Genomic DNA, 15,059 nt, shown 5'->3' with positions numbered 1-15,059 from the left:
GAGGTGGCATATGAAAAAGGAGATTAATTGGGGATGATGAATTATAGGGAAATCATGATTTAAAGGAGGCTCAGTTAAGAGTTAAGTAGAAAAGGGCCGGGCGCGGTGGCTCAAGCCTGTAATCCCAGCACTTTGGGAGGCCGAGACGGGCGGATCACGAGGTCAGGAGATCGAGACCATCCTGGCTGACACGGTGAAACCCCGTCTCTACTTTAAAAAATACAAAAAACTAGCCGGGCGAGGTGGCGGCGCCTGTAGTCCCAGCTACTCGGGAGGCTGAGGCAGGAGAATGGCGTGAACCCGGGAGGCGGAGCTTGCAGTGAGCTGAGATCTGGCCACTGCACTCCAGCCTGGGCGGCAGAGCGAGACTCCGTCTCAAAAAAAAAAAAAAAAAAAGAGTTAAGTAGAAAAGGGGACTCAAGATGCCAGTGGATAATCTAGTAAGTTTTTTAGCTAAGTAATTAAATTTTTTCAACCAATAGCAGGAAATCATCAGGAAAAGTATTTAGAAATAACTGAAAACTTCTTTCCCTTTTAAGATTTAAGTTATACTGTTGTTTTTCTGTGGATTTTTTTTTTTTTTTTTTTTTTGAGACAGGTTCTGGCTCTGTTGGCTAGACTGGAGTGCAGTGGTACAATCAGAACTCACTGCAGCCTCAATCTGTCAGGCTCAGGCAATCATCCTGCCCCAGCCACCTGAATAGCTGGGACTATAGGCGTGTGCGATGACACCTGGCTGATTTATTTATTTTTTTAACTTTTAGTATAGTTGAGGTCTGGCTATGTTGCTCAGGCTGCTCTCAAACTCCTGAGCTCAAACAGTAGTTCCACCTTGGCTTCCCAAAGTGCTAGGGTTATAGATGTGAGCCACTGCACCTGGCCTTTTCTGTGGATCTTATAAATCAACTACACTGTCCTATGGAGTGTGAAGTAACAACATAATTTACCTTTTAAAGGGATGTACCTATACCAATCTTGCTGCTATACGATAGTCATATATTTGAGTTCCTTTTTTATACCAGACACTGATTTAGGTGCTATGGATTAATGGCTCCCCAACTCGCAAAGCCAAACATACTTGCTGCTTCTCAAATATGCCAGGCATGATCCTGCCTCAGGGCCTTTGCATTACTCCTCTCTTTGCCTGGAATTTTTTTCCCCAGATATCAACATGGTGAGTTCTTTTACTTCATGTCTTCTTACATATCACTTTCATTGAAGCCTTCTGTCCTATGTGAAATTTAGCATTTTCTTGCCCCAACTTTTATTTATTTTATTCTAAAATTTATTTATTTTTTGCCTCCCCACCCTTGCTCCAACTTTTAAAACATTTTTATTAAAAATTTTTAAAATTGTGGACTAGGTGTAGTGGCTCAAGCCTGTAATCCCAGCACTTTGGGAGGCTGAGGCAGGTGGATCACCCGAGGTCAGGAGTTCGAGACCAGCCTGGCCAACATGGCAAAACCCCATCTCTACAAAAAATATAAAAATTAGCTGGGTGTTTTGTCTTCTCTGTAACTTGCCGTGAGCACTATTGACAAGGGAGTAGTCAATGGTCAACTATAGGCATGCGCCTGTAATTCCAGCTACTCGGGAGGCTGAGGCAGAATTACTTGAACCCAGGAGGTGGAGGTTGCAGTGAACCGAGATCACACCACTGTACTGCAGTCTGGGCAACAAAGCGAGAGTCTGTCTCAAAAAAAAAAAAAAATTTTTTTTTTTTTAGTTGTGGAAAAATACACTTAACATAAAATTAGTCATCTTAACCATTTTTAAGAATACAGTTCAGTCCTCGCCCCAACATTTTATATTTATCTTCCTTGCTTTGTTTTTTGTTCACCTTGGCACTATATTTTCTTTATTTTGTTTGTTGGTGGTTTCCTCCAGCAGAATGTAAGCTCCATGAGCTCAGGAATTTTTGTTCACTGTATTGCTAGCACTTAAAATGGCATATAGTATGTGAGCAGAGCAGGTATTTGTTGAAGTATAAATAATGCAAAACAAATTTCAAATAGAAGTGCTTTGAAGGCAGTGGTATGGTAGAGAGTGAGAGGAGGAAGTGGTTGGCACTTGAGCTAGGGTGGTCAGAGAATGTTGCTGTGGAGGAAGTGACATTAACTCAGAACAGAATGAAGGAGAAGGAACCAAACATGTCAAGAACTCTCTAGACAGAGGGAAAGGCCTGAAGTGGAAATAATTTAAAATAATGCTCTGACTGCTGTTTGGTGAAATGATTGAAAGGAGGTCAAGCATGGAAATCCAGGAACCAGTTTGGAGGCTACTACAACAGGCTTTCTAGTGCAGATAAGAACTTTGAATCAGATGGCAGCAGTACAAATGGAGAAAATTGGATGGATTCAGGATATTTTGGATGGAGAATTAACACAGTTTATTAATGGATGGGATGGATGCTGGGTTGGGCAGGGGAATGTGTGGGGAAAGGAGAAATCATGGATGATGAAATCATGGATGAGCTCAATTTTTTGCCTTTAGTGGATGGTAAAATGGAGAAACTTAGCTCATGCCTATAGTCTCAACTACTTGGGAGACTGAGTCAGGAGGATCAGTTGAGGCCAGGAATGCAAGGTTACAGTGAGCCAACTACATGATCATGCCAACTACACTCCAGCTTGAGTGACAGAGCGAGACCCTGTCTCTAAAATGAAGAAAAGGCCAGGCGCACGGTGGCTCATGCCTGTAATCCCAGCACTTTGGGAGGCCGAAGCGGGCAGATCATAAGGTTAGGAGATGGAGACCATCCTGGCTAACATGGTGAAACCCCATCTCTACTAAAAATACAAAAAATTTGCCGGGCATAGTGGCAGGCACCTATAGCCCCAGCTACTCAGGAGGCTGAGGCAGGAGAATGGTGTGACCCCGGGAGGTGGAGCTTGCCATGAGCTGAGATCGCGCCACTGCACTCCAGCCTGGGCAACAGAGCGAGACTCTGTCTCAAAAAAAAAAAAAAGAAGATGCGGAAGCCTCAGGAAGTAATGTATCAGTTTAGCCATCTTTGCACTCAAATCAGGCCCCGTTATTTTCTGATTACTCTGATTTTGTGTTTCATGGACATGTTTATGTTACTCATAAGTGACTTTTTTTTTTTTCTTTTTGTGACGGAGTTTTGTTCTCATTGCCCAGGCTAGAGTGCAATGGTGCAGTCTCGGCTCCCTGCAACCTCTGCCTCCGGAGTTCAAGCGATTCTCTTGCCTCAGCCTCCCGAGTAGCTGGGATTACAGGTGACCGCCACCACACCCAGCTAATTTTTGTATTTTTTAGTAGAGACGGGGTTTCACTATGTTGACCAGGCTGGTCTTGAACTCCTGACCTCAGGTGATCCACCCATCCCAGTGCTGGGATTACAGGATTACCGTGCCCGGCCTCATAAGTGCCTCTTACAGGCTAGATACTGGGCTAGGTATATCGGGGTTTTGGAAAGAATTAAGATGCTCCAAGAAGCCTATGCAACATAGTGAGACCCTGTCTCTACAAAAATTAAAAAAAAAAAAAAAGAAAGAAAAAGTCAGGCATGGTGGCATGTGCCTGTAGTCCTAGCTACACAGGAGGCTGAAGCAGGAGGATCACTTGAGCCCAGGAATTCTAGGCTGCAGCAAGTTATGATTGTGCCACTGTGCTGCAGCCTGGGTGACAGTAAGATCTGGTCTCTAAAAAAATAAAAATAAAAATACATTAAAAAAAAAAGATGCTCTTGAGTTCAGTTAGGAGAGAGACAAACATGCGGACTTGCTAAATATTAAAGTTATGAATAAGGTAACTCAAGAGCATCGAAATTCAGTGTGGCATTGAGGCTAGGCCTGGCTTCCCCACACTCATCTAACACTGAGTAAGTCTTTTAACCTTTGCCACATTGGATGGTATCTCAGTGTTTAGCTTGCTTGTTCCAGTCCTTTGCTCATTTTTCTTTTGGCTTGTTTGTTATCAGTATATTTGTGGGAGATTTATATTAAATACTAGGCATATTAAGCTCTTTGTTATACTGCTAAAGTATGTTTCTGTTTCTTTTTTTTTTTTTTTTTTTTTTTTTGAGACGGAGTCTTGCTGTGTCTCCCAGGCTGGAGTGCAGTGGCGTGATCTCGGCTCACTGCAAGCTCCGCCTCCCGGGTTCACGCCATTCTCCCGCCTCAGCCTCCCAAGTAGCTGAGACTACAGGCGCCCACCACCACGCCCGGCTAGTTTTTTGTATTTTTAGTAGAGACGGGGTTTCACCATGTTAGCCAGGATAGTCTCGATCTCCTGACCTCGTGATCCACCCGCCTCGGCCTCCCAAAGTGCTGGGATTACAGGCTTGAGCCACCGCGCCCAGCCTCTGTTTCATTTTTTGTTCTTTTTCTTAAGTGTGCAATAAGGGTAAAAAAACCTTTACTTATTTATTTATTTATTTATTTTTTGAGATAGTTTCTCACTCCTATCACTCAGGCTGGAGTGCAGTGGCGTGATCACGGTTGATCTCCTGGGCTTGGGTGATCCTCCCACCTTAGCCTCCTGAGTAACTGGGACCACAGATGTGTGCCACCACGCCCAGGTACCTTTTTATTTTTCTGTATTTTGTAGAGATAGGGTTTTGCCATGTTGCCCAGGCTCGTCTCGAACTCCTGGGCTTAAGCAGTCTGCTAGCCTTGGTTTTCCAAAATGTTGGGATTACAGGTGTGAACCACCATGCCTGGCCTAAGACCTTTTTTTTTTTTTTTTTTGAGACAGAGTCTCGCTATGTTGCCCAGGGTGGAGTGCAGTGGCCGGATCTCAGCTCACTGCAAGCTCCGCCTCCCAGGTTTTTACGCCATTCTCCTGCCTCAGCCTCCCGAGTAGCCGGGACTACAGGCGCCCACCACCTCGCCCGGCTAGTTTTTTGTATTTTTTAGTAGAGACGGGGTTTCACCGTGTTAGCCAGGATGGTCTCGAACTCCTGACCTTGTGATCCGCCCGTCTCGGCCTCCCAAAGTGCTGGGATTACAGGCTTGAGCCACCGCGCCCAGCCCTAAGACCTTTTAAATATATGTAACAAATAATTAAGAAATAAAGAATAAAAATACAATAAAGATCCATGCATTCTCCACATGTGTTAAAAACTTAAGACAAATTAAATTTAACAGAGCTTAATTGACCAAAAAACGATTTGCAAATCAGGCAGCCCCCTGAACCGGAAATAGGTTCAGAGTGACTCTGGTGCTGCTGTGTGGTTGAAGAGGATTTATGAACAGAAAAAGGAAAGAGACATACAGAAAATGGAAGTGAGGTACAGAAATAGCCAGATTGGTTGCAGCTTGTTGTTTGCCTTATTTGAACACGGTTTGAACAGTTTGCTCCCTGTGAGTGGTTGAAGTATGGCTGCTGTGACTTAGCTACTTGTTACAAGAGTCGGTTATAGGTTATAGTCTGTTTAAACACCCAGTTAGATTATAGTTAACCATATACAGAGAAACTTTTAGGCTGAACTTAAAATATATAGGGAAGCAGCATTAGGCTAAACTTAACACTTGGTATTATTATTATTATTATTTGAGACATAGTTTCACTTTGTCGCCCAGGCTGGAGTGCAGTGGCGCAATCTCAGCTCACTGCAACCTCCACCTACTGGGTTTGAGCGATACTTGTGCCGCAGCCTCTTGAGTAGCTGCAATTACAGGCCCACACCACCAAGCCCGGCTAATTTAGTATTATTAGTAGAGATGGGGTTTTGCCATCTTGGCAGGGCTAGTCTCGAACTCCTGACCTAAGGTGATCCGCCAACCTCAGCCTCCCAAAGTGCTGGGATTATAGGCATGAGCCACTGTGCCTAGCCACACTTGGTTTTAATAGGATACCTTTATCTCTGCTTTTTGTTTATAGTTTGAGAAAAGTTTTATGGGAGGCAGGTAGTGATAGTGAAGGGCAGACTTTGGAGTTAGACTTTGTTGGACAAATGATATCCTTTTGAGTTATTGCGAGATTAAAATGAAAATGTATATATATGTATGTGTGTATTGTACACATTTTGAATTGCTGTAGAATATGGTAGCATTTTATTGGGGGAATAATATTGCTGTTGACTTGAGGCTTATATGGTAGTTTTTTTTTCTTTTGACTAATTTTCTATTGAAAATTAAATTTTATAATTAAACTTCAGAGATGACTTGTAATTTTAACATTTTATCTTATTTTATTTTATTTTTTATTTATTTTATTTTAATTTCGAGATGGAGTCTCGCTCTGTCACCCAGGCTGGAGTGCAGTGGCGCGACCTCGGCTCACTGCAACCTCTGCCTCCCGGGTTCAAACGAATTTCATGCCTCAGCCTCTTGAGTAGCTGGGATTACAGGTGCCTACCACCACGACCAGCTAATTTTTGTATTTTTTAGAGAGACAGGGATTTGCCATGTTGGCCAGGCTGGTCTCAAACTCCCGACCTCAAGTGATCCACCCGCCTTGGCCTCCCAAAGTTCTGGGATTACAGTTGTGAGCCACCACGCCCAGCCACAATTTTAACTTTAGATCCTGAGTTCCTCATCATATATCCTTATCTCTCTCTATCCTTTTCACTTAAATTTCAGTTAAAATAACTTTAAGATATAAACTTGCCTAAAATGACTAGATTTCCTTTGGTTTGAATTGTGCCTTCACCACATACTTACTACCTGTATAACTTTTTGGCAAGTTATTTAACATCACTTATCTCCTAGATTTCCAGTAAAAGGCATGCAGAATTACAGAGAAATGAGATAGAGACCATTCTTTTGTTAAATTAGTTGGTATAGGTACTCAGATCTGCTTGCTTCAGTATTCTTTTCTTATTGTTTCATTTACTTTTAACTATCTCCCTTTGTCTTTTGTCTTTGAGATGGGGTTTTGCTCTGTCACCCAGACTGGAGTGCAGTGGCACAATCTTGGCTCACTGCAATCTCCGCCTCCTGGGTTCACGCCATTCTCTTGCCTCAGCCTCCCAAATAGCTGGGACTACAGGCACCCGCCACCACGCCCGACTAATTTTTTGTATTTTTAGTAGAGACAGAGTTTCACCATGTTAGCCAGGATGGTCTCGATCTCCTTACCTTGTGATCTGCCCGCCCCAGCCTCCCAAAGTGCTGGGATTACAGGCGTGAGCCACCGCGCCCAGCCTATGTGCTCTTCTAAGAATGCCATGCAAACAGATTGTAAGGCATCTAAGTATTATTTCTTTATTTTTATTTTTTAAATTTATTTATTTATTTTTACTTCACTATGTTGCCCAGATGGCCTCTTGGGCTCAAGGGATCCTCCCTCCCACCTTAGCCTCCTGAGTAGCTTGGAGTATAGGCACGGGCCACTGTGCCTGGTTCTGTCTTTTTTTTTTTTTTTTTTTTTTTTTTGAGCAAACACAATCATTGTTTAATGAAACGTTGGAAGGATGGTGAGCTGAAACTCAAATACTTGGGTGATTCACCCATCTTCTGTCCCCTCCCCTGGAACTAGAGAATTAAATCAGGAAAAAAGATGTGGAAATCATACAACCAAGAAACATTTTGGACTTATTGTGTAGTCATCATTCAGTCCAAAGATAGAATTAGAGTTTGAGAGAATCTGAAAAATTGAGTCAAAATATAATCATAAATTTGGTAATTTTTAAAATTAAAGTGGGCTTTGGGTAACCCATTTTCAAACTTTTTTTTTTTTTTTTTTTGAGTTAGGGTCCCACTCTGTTGCCCAGGGTAGACTGTGGTGGTATAATCACACCTCACCGCAACCACAACCTCCACCTCCCGGGTTTAAGCGATTATTGTGCCTCAGCTTCCCGAGTAGCTGGGACTACAGGTGCCTGCCACCATGCCTGGCTAATTTTTATATTTTTAGTAGAGATGGGGTTTTGCCATGTTGGCCAGGCTGGTCTTGAACTCCTGGCCTCAAGTGTTCTACCAGCCTCAGCCTCTCAAGGTGCTGGGATTTACAGGCGTGAGCCACTGTACCTAGCCATTTTCAAACCTTTTTACAAGCATCTCTTTTTAAATAAGAATTGGCATGTTGATGTAGTCTTTGAAATAGATACTGAAAACAGTTAATTTCTGGATAGGTAGCTGTTTTTCTGCATAATTTCCACCTTTAACCTCTTCTACTTCACCAGTTCTACCTACTGTTCTTTGGGTCTGGAAGGAATCTACATCTCTGTCAAAACAGGTGTCTTCAGGGTCTGTGAAAGTCTACATTTTGCAACCACAGAATGGCTATACTAATTCCATTTGGGAGAAAGTTGAGTGTGTGCAAGAGAAAAGATACTTGATACAGAGAAGTGGCAGAGATTCTAAAATTTTGCCTACTTGGAGAGTCAGCACTACCCTTAAGGAACCTCTGTAATATTGTAGTACATAATCTTCTATTTAGCTAGTGTACAGACTACTTAATAGTTCCAATTCTTTGGAATACAACTTCAGACATAAAGTAAGGTGAAAATCTAAAACTGGGTAGGAAAGTAACTGCCACAGGGTTCATCCATGTGCTTTACCTCTGACTAGACTATAAAAGCTATTCAAGAGCCAAAATTAAAACATTAGTGTTAAACTGTCCCAAGTTATTTTGGGATCCTCTTTGAACTTTTTGTTCGTTTGTTTTTGAGAGAGAGTCTTGCCCTGTTGCCCAGGCTGGAGTGCAGTGGTGGGATCTCAGGTCACTGCAATTTCCATTTCCCGGGCTCAGGCAATTCTCCCACCTCAGCCTCCCAAGTAGCTGGAACTACAGGCCCATTCCACCACACCTAGATAATTTTTGTATCTTTTATAGAGGTGGGGTATCACCATGTCACCCAGGCTGGTCTCAAACTACTGAGCTAAAGCAATCTGTCTGCCTCGACCTCCCAAAGTCGGGATTATAGGCGTGAGCCACTATGCCCGGCGTGAACTTTTTTTTTAGTCACAGGGATAGCTTTTGTCTATTTGTGCATACAGATATTTGAGTGACTGCCACAGTAGGGCTCTGATGGGGGATACAAAAATGAATACAAGTCTTTCTGTGTAGACACTCAAAGTTTGAAGGAGCTAATGAAAGTTTATGAATAACTGAAAGAGAATAAGTTGCTATAAAGGAGGCACAGTTAAGATGTTCTGGAAGCTGAAAGACTTTGTGGCAGATATGAAGCAATATGTGGTAGAAGGTACTTCTAAAGGTGGGTGTCCTGACAGCAGCAAGAAGTGGGACCTAATAGCAAAGGAGAAGCTGGAATAAGCAACAGTTAAAAAACTATACTGGTGGGTCAGTATAAAACTTGGTTGCATTAGAAGACATTGCAGAACTGGAAGTACACTAACATTTATTAAACTTTTCCTGTATGCTAGGCAGTGGGCTAGATGCTTTCATTTCAGTCCTCATAATCATAATGAGTGACCCAGAACTTTCAAATGTGATTTGCTCCACTTATCAGAAGTAAAGTTTATAAATTTTTAAAAATCTGGTTTTTTTCTATTAAAGTAAAAGATTCATATATCAGAGAAAAATGCAAAAGATGAAAGCCTGGAGTTCATTTTCCAAATACTCCCTTCAGAGATAACCACTATCAGAAATTTAGTGTAGAGTCCTGCTCTGTTGCCCAGGCTGGAGTGGCACGATTTCGGCTCACTGCAACTCCGCCTCCTGGGTTGAAGTGATTCTCCTGCCTCAGCCTCCTGAGTAGCTGGGATTACAGGTGTCCACCACCATGCCCGGCTAATATTTGTATTAGTACAGATGAGGTTTCACCATGTTGGTCAGGCTGGTCTCGAATTCCTGACCTCAGGTGGTCCTCCTGCCTTGACCTCCCAAAGTGCTGGGATTACAGGCATGAGCCACTGCACCTGGCCTTAATTATTTTTAATATTATAAGCTGATATCAGTTTAGACATCAGGTGGTAATAAACCAATTAGAGCTCTTAACTATTCAACCATTAAGGTATATTCCCTGTGGACTTTCTGTGTTGCATTGGTAGATTGCTTTAAGCAATTTAGATGAAGTAAAAGAAAATTAGCTGGGTGCAATGGCTCATGCCTGTAATCCTAGCACTTTGGGAGGCCAAGGTGGGTGGATGGCTTGAGCTCAGGAGTTCAAGACCAGTCTGAGCAACATGGCAAAACCCCGTCTCTGTAAAAATAATACAAAAATTAGCTGGGCTTGGTAGTGCGTGCCTGTAGTGCCAGGTACTTGGGAGACTGAGGTGGGAAGATTGCTAGAGCCCAGGAAGCAGAGGTTGCAGTGAGCCAAGATTGTGCCACTGCACTCCAGCCTGGGTGACAGAGCCAGACGCTATCTCAAAAAAGAGAGAGAAAATTTGCACAAAAACCTGTGATACAGAGTGTTAAGTACTCAGGGTATATTAGAATTAAAAATGAGAAAATTGACTTTATCTTTGGGTTCTTTTGTATTGCTAGCCTAAATGCTGTCAGTGAATCATAAAATGCGTTAATGTTCAGGACAAAAGAGAGCTGCTAAATATATTGATGCAGTAAGATGAACATAAAAGATTCAAGCGAAAAACAAATATAGTTATTTTGATTTAAATATGCATGCTTGGATGCCAGTGATTGGGTACATGTGGGATTAATCAAGTAGAAGTTTTTGAGAAAGGGTTGAGTAGAAATATGAAGAAAAAAATACAGGTGGCCGGGCGCGGTGGCTCAAGCCTGTAATCCCAGCACTTTGGGAGGCCGAGACGGGCGGATCACGAGGTCAGGAGATCGAGACCATCCTGGCTAACACGGTGAAACCCCGTCTCTACTAAAAATTACAAAAAACTAGCCGGGCGAGGTGGCAGGCGCCTGTAGTCCCAGCTACTCGGGAGGCTGAGGCAGGAGAATGGCGGGAACCCGGGAGGCGGAGCTTGCAGTGAGCTGAGATCCGGCCACCGCACTCCAGCCTGGGCGGCAGAGCAAGACTCCGTCTCAAAAAAAAAAAAAAAAGAAAAAAATACAGGTTAGCAGAAAGGATTATTTAGGCTCAAAGATAGTATAGATTTTTAGCAACACATTAAATTTATTGTAGTTCTTTTTCAGAAAGAAAGCTTTCATTTGGTCAGCTTACACTGCCTTTTTTTTTTTTTTCTCAATCCTGCTCCTTCTGTATATACTACTGAATTTGTAAGATCAAAATTGCTAGTTCCAGGACAAAAAAAGTCCTAAGCAACATCTCAGCATTGTTTTCAGTAAACTCTGATGACCCTAATATGTTAATATAATGTTTTTGGGGTTTTTTTTTTGAGACTGAGTCTCGCTCTGTCACCCAGTCTAGATCTCAGCTCACTGCAAACCTCTAACTCCTGGGTTCAAGGCATTCTCATGCCTCAGCCTCCCGAATAGCTGGGATTACAGGCATGCGCCACTGCATCCAGCCAATTTTTGTATTTTTAGTAGAGACGGGATTTCACCATGTTGGCCAGGCTGGTCTTGAACTCCTGACCTTAGGTGATCCACCCACCTCTGCCTCCCAAAGTGCTGGGATTACAGGTGTGAGCCACCATGCCCAGCCAATGATACAATTTTTAATTTCTTAAAGAAGGGTTATTTGGCATAACTGTTCTTTTTTAAAAATTATTTTATTTTTAAATATATTTATTTTTTTAAGTTCCGAGGTACATATGAAGGATGTGCAGATTTGTTACATAGGTAGGGATAACTATTGGCTCCTGGATTGTCATTGCAAATTACAGTTAACATTTAGAACCCTTATGCATAATAGTATAAATTGGGAAGTCATTTCTGGGAAACCTTTTTTTAATACGCTAAAAATTCATACATAGTCACAAAAACAAATGAAAATAGAAAATGAATCTCTTTCTAAACATTTAATTCAAATAGCATATAAAGCTATGTTGTGTTTTTGCATGGACATAACTGCTTTATGCTTCACAAAATATTTCAATGAAGCCGGGCACGGTGGCTCACGCCTGTAATCCCAGCACTTTGGGAGGCTGAGGCGGGCAGATCACAAGGTCGGGAGATCGAGACCACGGTGAAACCCCGTCTCTACTAAAAATACAAAAAATTAGTCGGGCCTGGTGGCGGGCGCCTGTACTCCCAGCTACTCAGGAGGCTGAGGCAGGAGAATGGTGTGAACCCTGGAGGCGGAACTTGCAGTGAGCCAAGATTGCGCCACTGCACTCCAGCCTGGGCGACAGAGTGAGACTCCGTCTCAAAAAAAAAAAAAAATTTCAATGAAGTTTAGACTTACCATACAAATTTCTTCAGTGTTCTAAGGGCTTCCAAATTGTAGTGGCTATTAGGAGCATCTGTGTAATGCCTCATAAGAAAGTCATTGGTGAATGCTGGGGTGAGAGTGGTTAGTTTTTATGGCAATTTCTTTATTCTTTACACTGATGCCACATGCAGTCAGCTGAGTCTCCACCAGGACTTACGGTCATTACTGTGGGGATCTTATTTATCGTAAGAAAGATGATAAAAATGGGGAATGGCAAGTAAATTGAGGTTCACCTCCTTTCTAATGTGACAGGATATTCAGTGTTGGCTTCATTTTGTGTCTTTCTGAATTGATTAGCAGCAGGGTGGTGAAGTAGAATAGTAGTGGTTCTGAAGTTCTTAGTTATCAGTGGCAGGCAAATATTATAATAGGCTCATCACACCAAAGAGGTGAGACTGAATAGCTAATTCTGACCTTAAATCCTCATTGGGGATTTCATATCTACATGGTTATTACAGTTTCAGATCTGAGGAATTAGAGGCTCTTCTGGATAAAATAATATCTTCCACATCTTTTTCTGCCTCCATCATAATCCATTCCAGTTGGCCCATATAAGATCACAGTTTTTTTTGAGAGGAGTCTTGCTCTATTGCCAGGCTGGAGTACAGTGGCACAATCTCGGTTCACTGCAACCCCCGTCTCCTGGGTTCAAGGAATTCTCCTGCCTCAGCCTCCCAAGTAGCTGGGACTACAGGCACGTGCCACCACGCCCAGCTAATTTTTTTATTTTTAGTAGAGACGGGGTTTCACCATGTTAGCCAGGATGGTCTCGATCTCTTGACATCGTGATCCATCCGCCTCGGCCTTTCCAAAGTGCTGGGATTATAGGCGTGAGCCACCGTACTCAGCCAAGATCACAGTTTTTAACGAAAAACTTTTCTCATAGATAAACTTGAAATAATTTTGAGGACAAGGTAAAATTATCATTTGTTTTCCATGCTGCCTGGGAGGCTTGTAGTATTTATTGCATGCAAGTGGAATTCATTTGACCTGTGCGTCTGAATTAGTTTTAAAATTGGGGTTGTCTGTCTTAGACAAATTCAGAGGTCATCCAAAGATAAAAGTTAAAGGAGGGAAGTGTTACAGCTCTTTTAGAATTTGTCTAGCAGGCTTTCCAGTTTTTGCTGGAAAGCCCCCTTCCCTTCCAAAAAAAAAAAAGTTAAAGGATAATTAAGATAAATAATGTGTAAAATAATTTTAAATAAAATGAAGAGAGTAGTAAAAGTATGAAAAAATACAAAACTACTCATCACTAAAGGCTGAGCAAAACCTTTTAAAATTAAAAACATATGCTGTGAATAATTCCAAGCAGGAGCTGGCACATTTTAAAAACACAAAGGTTCAAATAGTAAATATCATAGGCTTTGTGGTCCATATGGTCTTTGTCACAACTACCCAACTCTGCTATTATAATGCAAAAGTAGTCATATATAATAGATAAATGAATGAGTATGGCTGTATTCCAAAAATGTTTTATTAATGAACACTAAAATTTGTTTCATATTATTTTACATATCACAAAATAGTCTCCTGATTTTTATTTTGAACCATTTAAAATGTTTTAACTGTAGGAATTTTAGGATTATGTTTCTATTTTTATGAAAAATAATGTTGGATTTTTTTTTTTTTTTTTGGAGACAGGGTCACGCTCTGTTGCCCAGGCTAGAGTGTAGTAGCTCTCTGTAACCTTGAACTTCTGGGCTCAGGTTATCCTCCCGAGTAGCTGGGACTGTAGGCACATGCCACCACACCTGCCTAATTAAAAATTTTTTTTTGTAGAAACAGAGTCTCCTTGTGTTGCCCAGGTTGGTCTCAAACCCCTGGGCTCACGTGATCCTCCTGTCTCAGCCTCCCAAAATGCTGGGATTACAGGCTTGAGCCACTGCGCCCAGCCAGTGTTGGAATTTTGATAGGGATTGCATTGAATCTGTAAGTTGTTTTGGGTAGGATGGACATTTTAACAATATTAACTCTTCGAGTTATTTATTTGTGTCTTCAATTTCTTTCATCAATGTTTTAATAGTTTTCAGTATACAAGTCTTTCACCTCTTTGGTTAAATTTATTCCTAAGTATTTTTTATATATATATATATATATATATATTTTTTTTTTTTTTTTTTTTTTTTTTGAGACGGAGTCTCACGCTGTTGCCCAGGCTGGAGTGCAGTGGTGTGATCTCGGCTCACTGCAAGCTCCGCCTCCCGGGTTCCCGCCATTCTCCTGCCTCAGCCTCCTGAGTAGCTGGGACTAGAGGCGCCCGCCACCGCGCCCGGCTAATTTTTTGTATTTTTAGTAGAGACGGGGTTTCACTGTGGTCTCGATCTCCTGACCTTGTGATCCGCCCGCCTCGGCCTCCCAAAGTGCTGGGATTACAGGCTTGAGCCACCGCGCCCGGCCGTATTTTATATTTTTGTAGCTATTGTTCTCTTGATTTCTTTTTCAGATAATAAGTGTTTAAACCATTCTTAGCTTGCAAAGGTGATGAGTTGGATTTGGCCATGAGTTAATTAGGCAGGTGTGGTGGCATGTGCCTACAGTCCCAGCTACTCGGGAGGATAACCTGAGCCCAGAAGTTCAAGGTTACAGAGAGCTACTACACTCTAGCCTGGGCAACAGAGCGTGACCCTGTCTCCAAAAAAAAAAAAAAAAAAAAATCCAACATTATTTTTCATAAAAATAGAAACATAATCCTAAAATTCCTATGGTTAAAACATTTTAAATGGTTCAAAATAAAAATCAGGAGACTATTTTGTGATATGTAAAATAATATGAAACAAATTTTAGTGTTCATTAATAAAATATTTTTGGAATACAGCCATACTCATTCATTTATCTATTATATATGACTACTTTGCATTATAATAGCAGAGTTGGG

The 15,059-nt window shown here is 41.8% G+C and overlaps 1 protein-coding gene, 1 long non-coding RNA gene and 1 other non-coding gene across 7 annotated transcripts in view; all 3 read left to right on the top strand.

Moving 5' to 3' along the window:
• BAZ1A (bromodomain adjacent to zinc finger domain 1A) overlaps positions 1-15,059 on the top strand; it is a 129,282-nt gene that overhangs the window by 17,736 nt on the left and 96,487 nt on the right. The window lies entirely within an intron of this gene.
• On the top strand, positions 1,564-3,522 carry LOC144330218 (uncharacterized). Its single transcript, XR_013396204.1, has 2 exons — positions 1,564-2,592; positions 2,885-3,522. It is a non-coding gene; the product is annotated as an uncharacterized LOC144330218 (long non-coding RNA).
• LOC114679816 (U7 small nuclear RNA) lies at positions 13,260-13,321 on the top strand. Its single transcript, XR_003731910.1, has one exon. It is a non-coding gene; the product is annotated as a U7 small nuclear RNA (small nuclear RNA).

The sequence above is a fragment of the Macaca mulatta genome, chromosome 7 (assembly GCF_049350105.2).
Source record: "Macaca mulatta isolate MMU2019108-1 chromosome 7, T2T-MMU8v2.0, whole genome shotgun sequence".
In the NCBI taxonomy this organism is placed as follows: Eukaryota; Metazoa; Chordata; class Mammalia; order Primates; family Cercopithecidae; genus Macaca; species Macaca mulatta.
The sequence above is the reverse complement of the archived record's forward strand: the minus strand, read 5'-3'. Positions and strand labels throughout refer to the sequence as shown.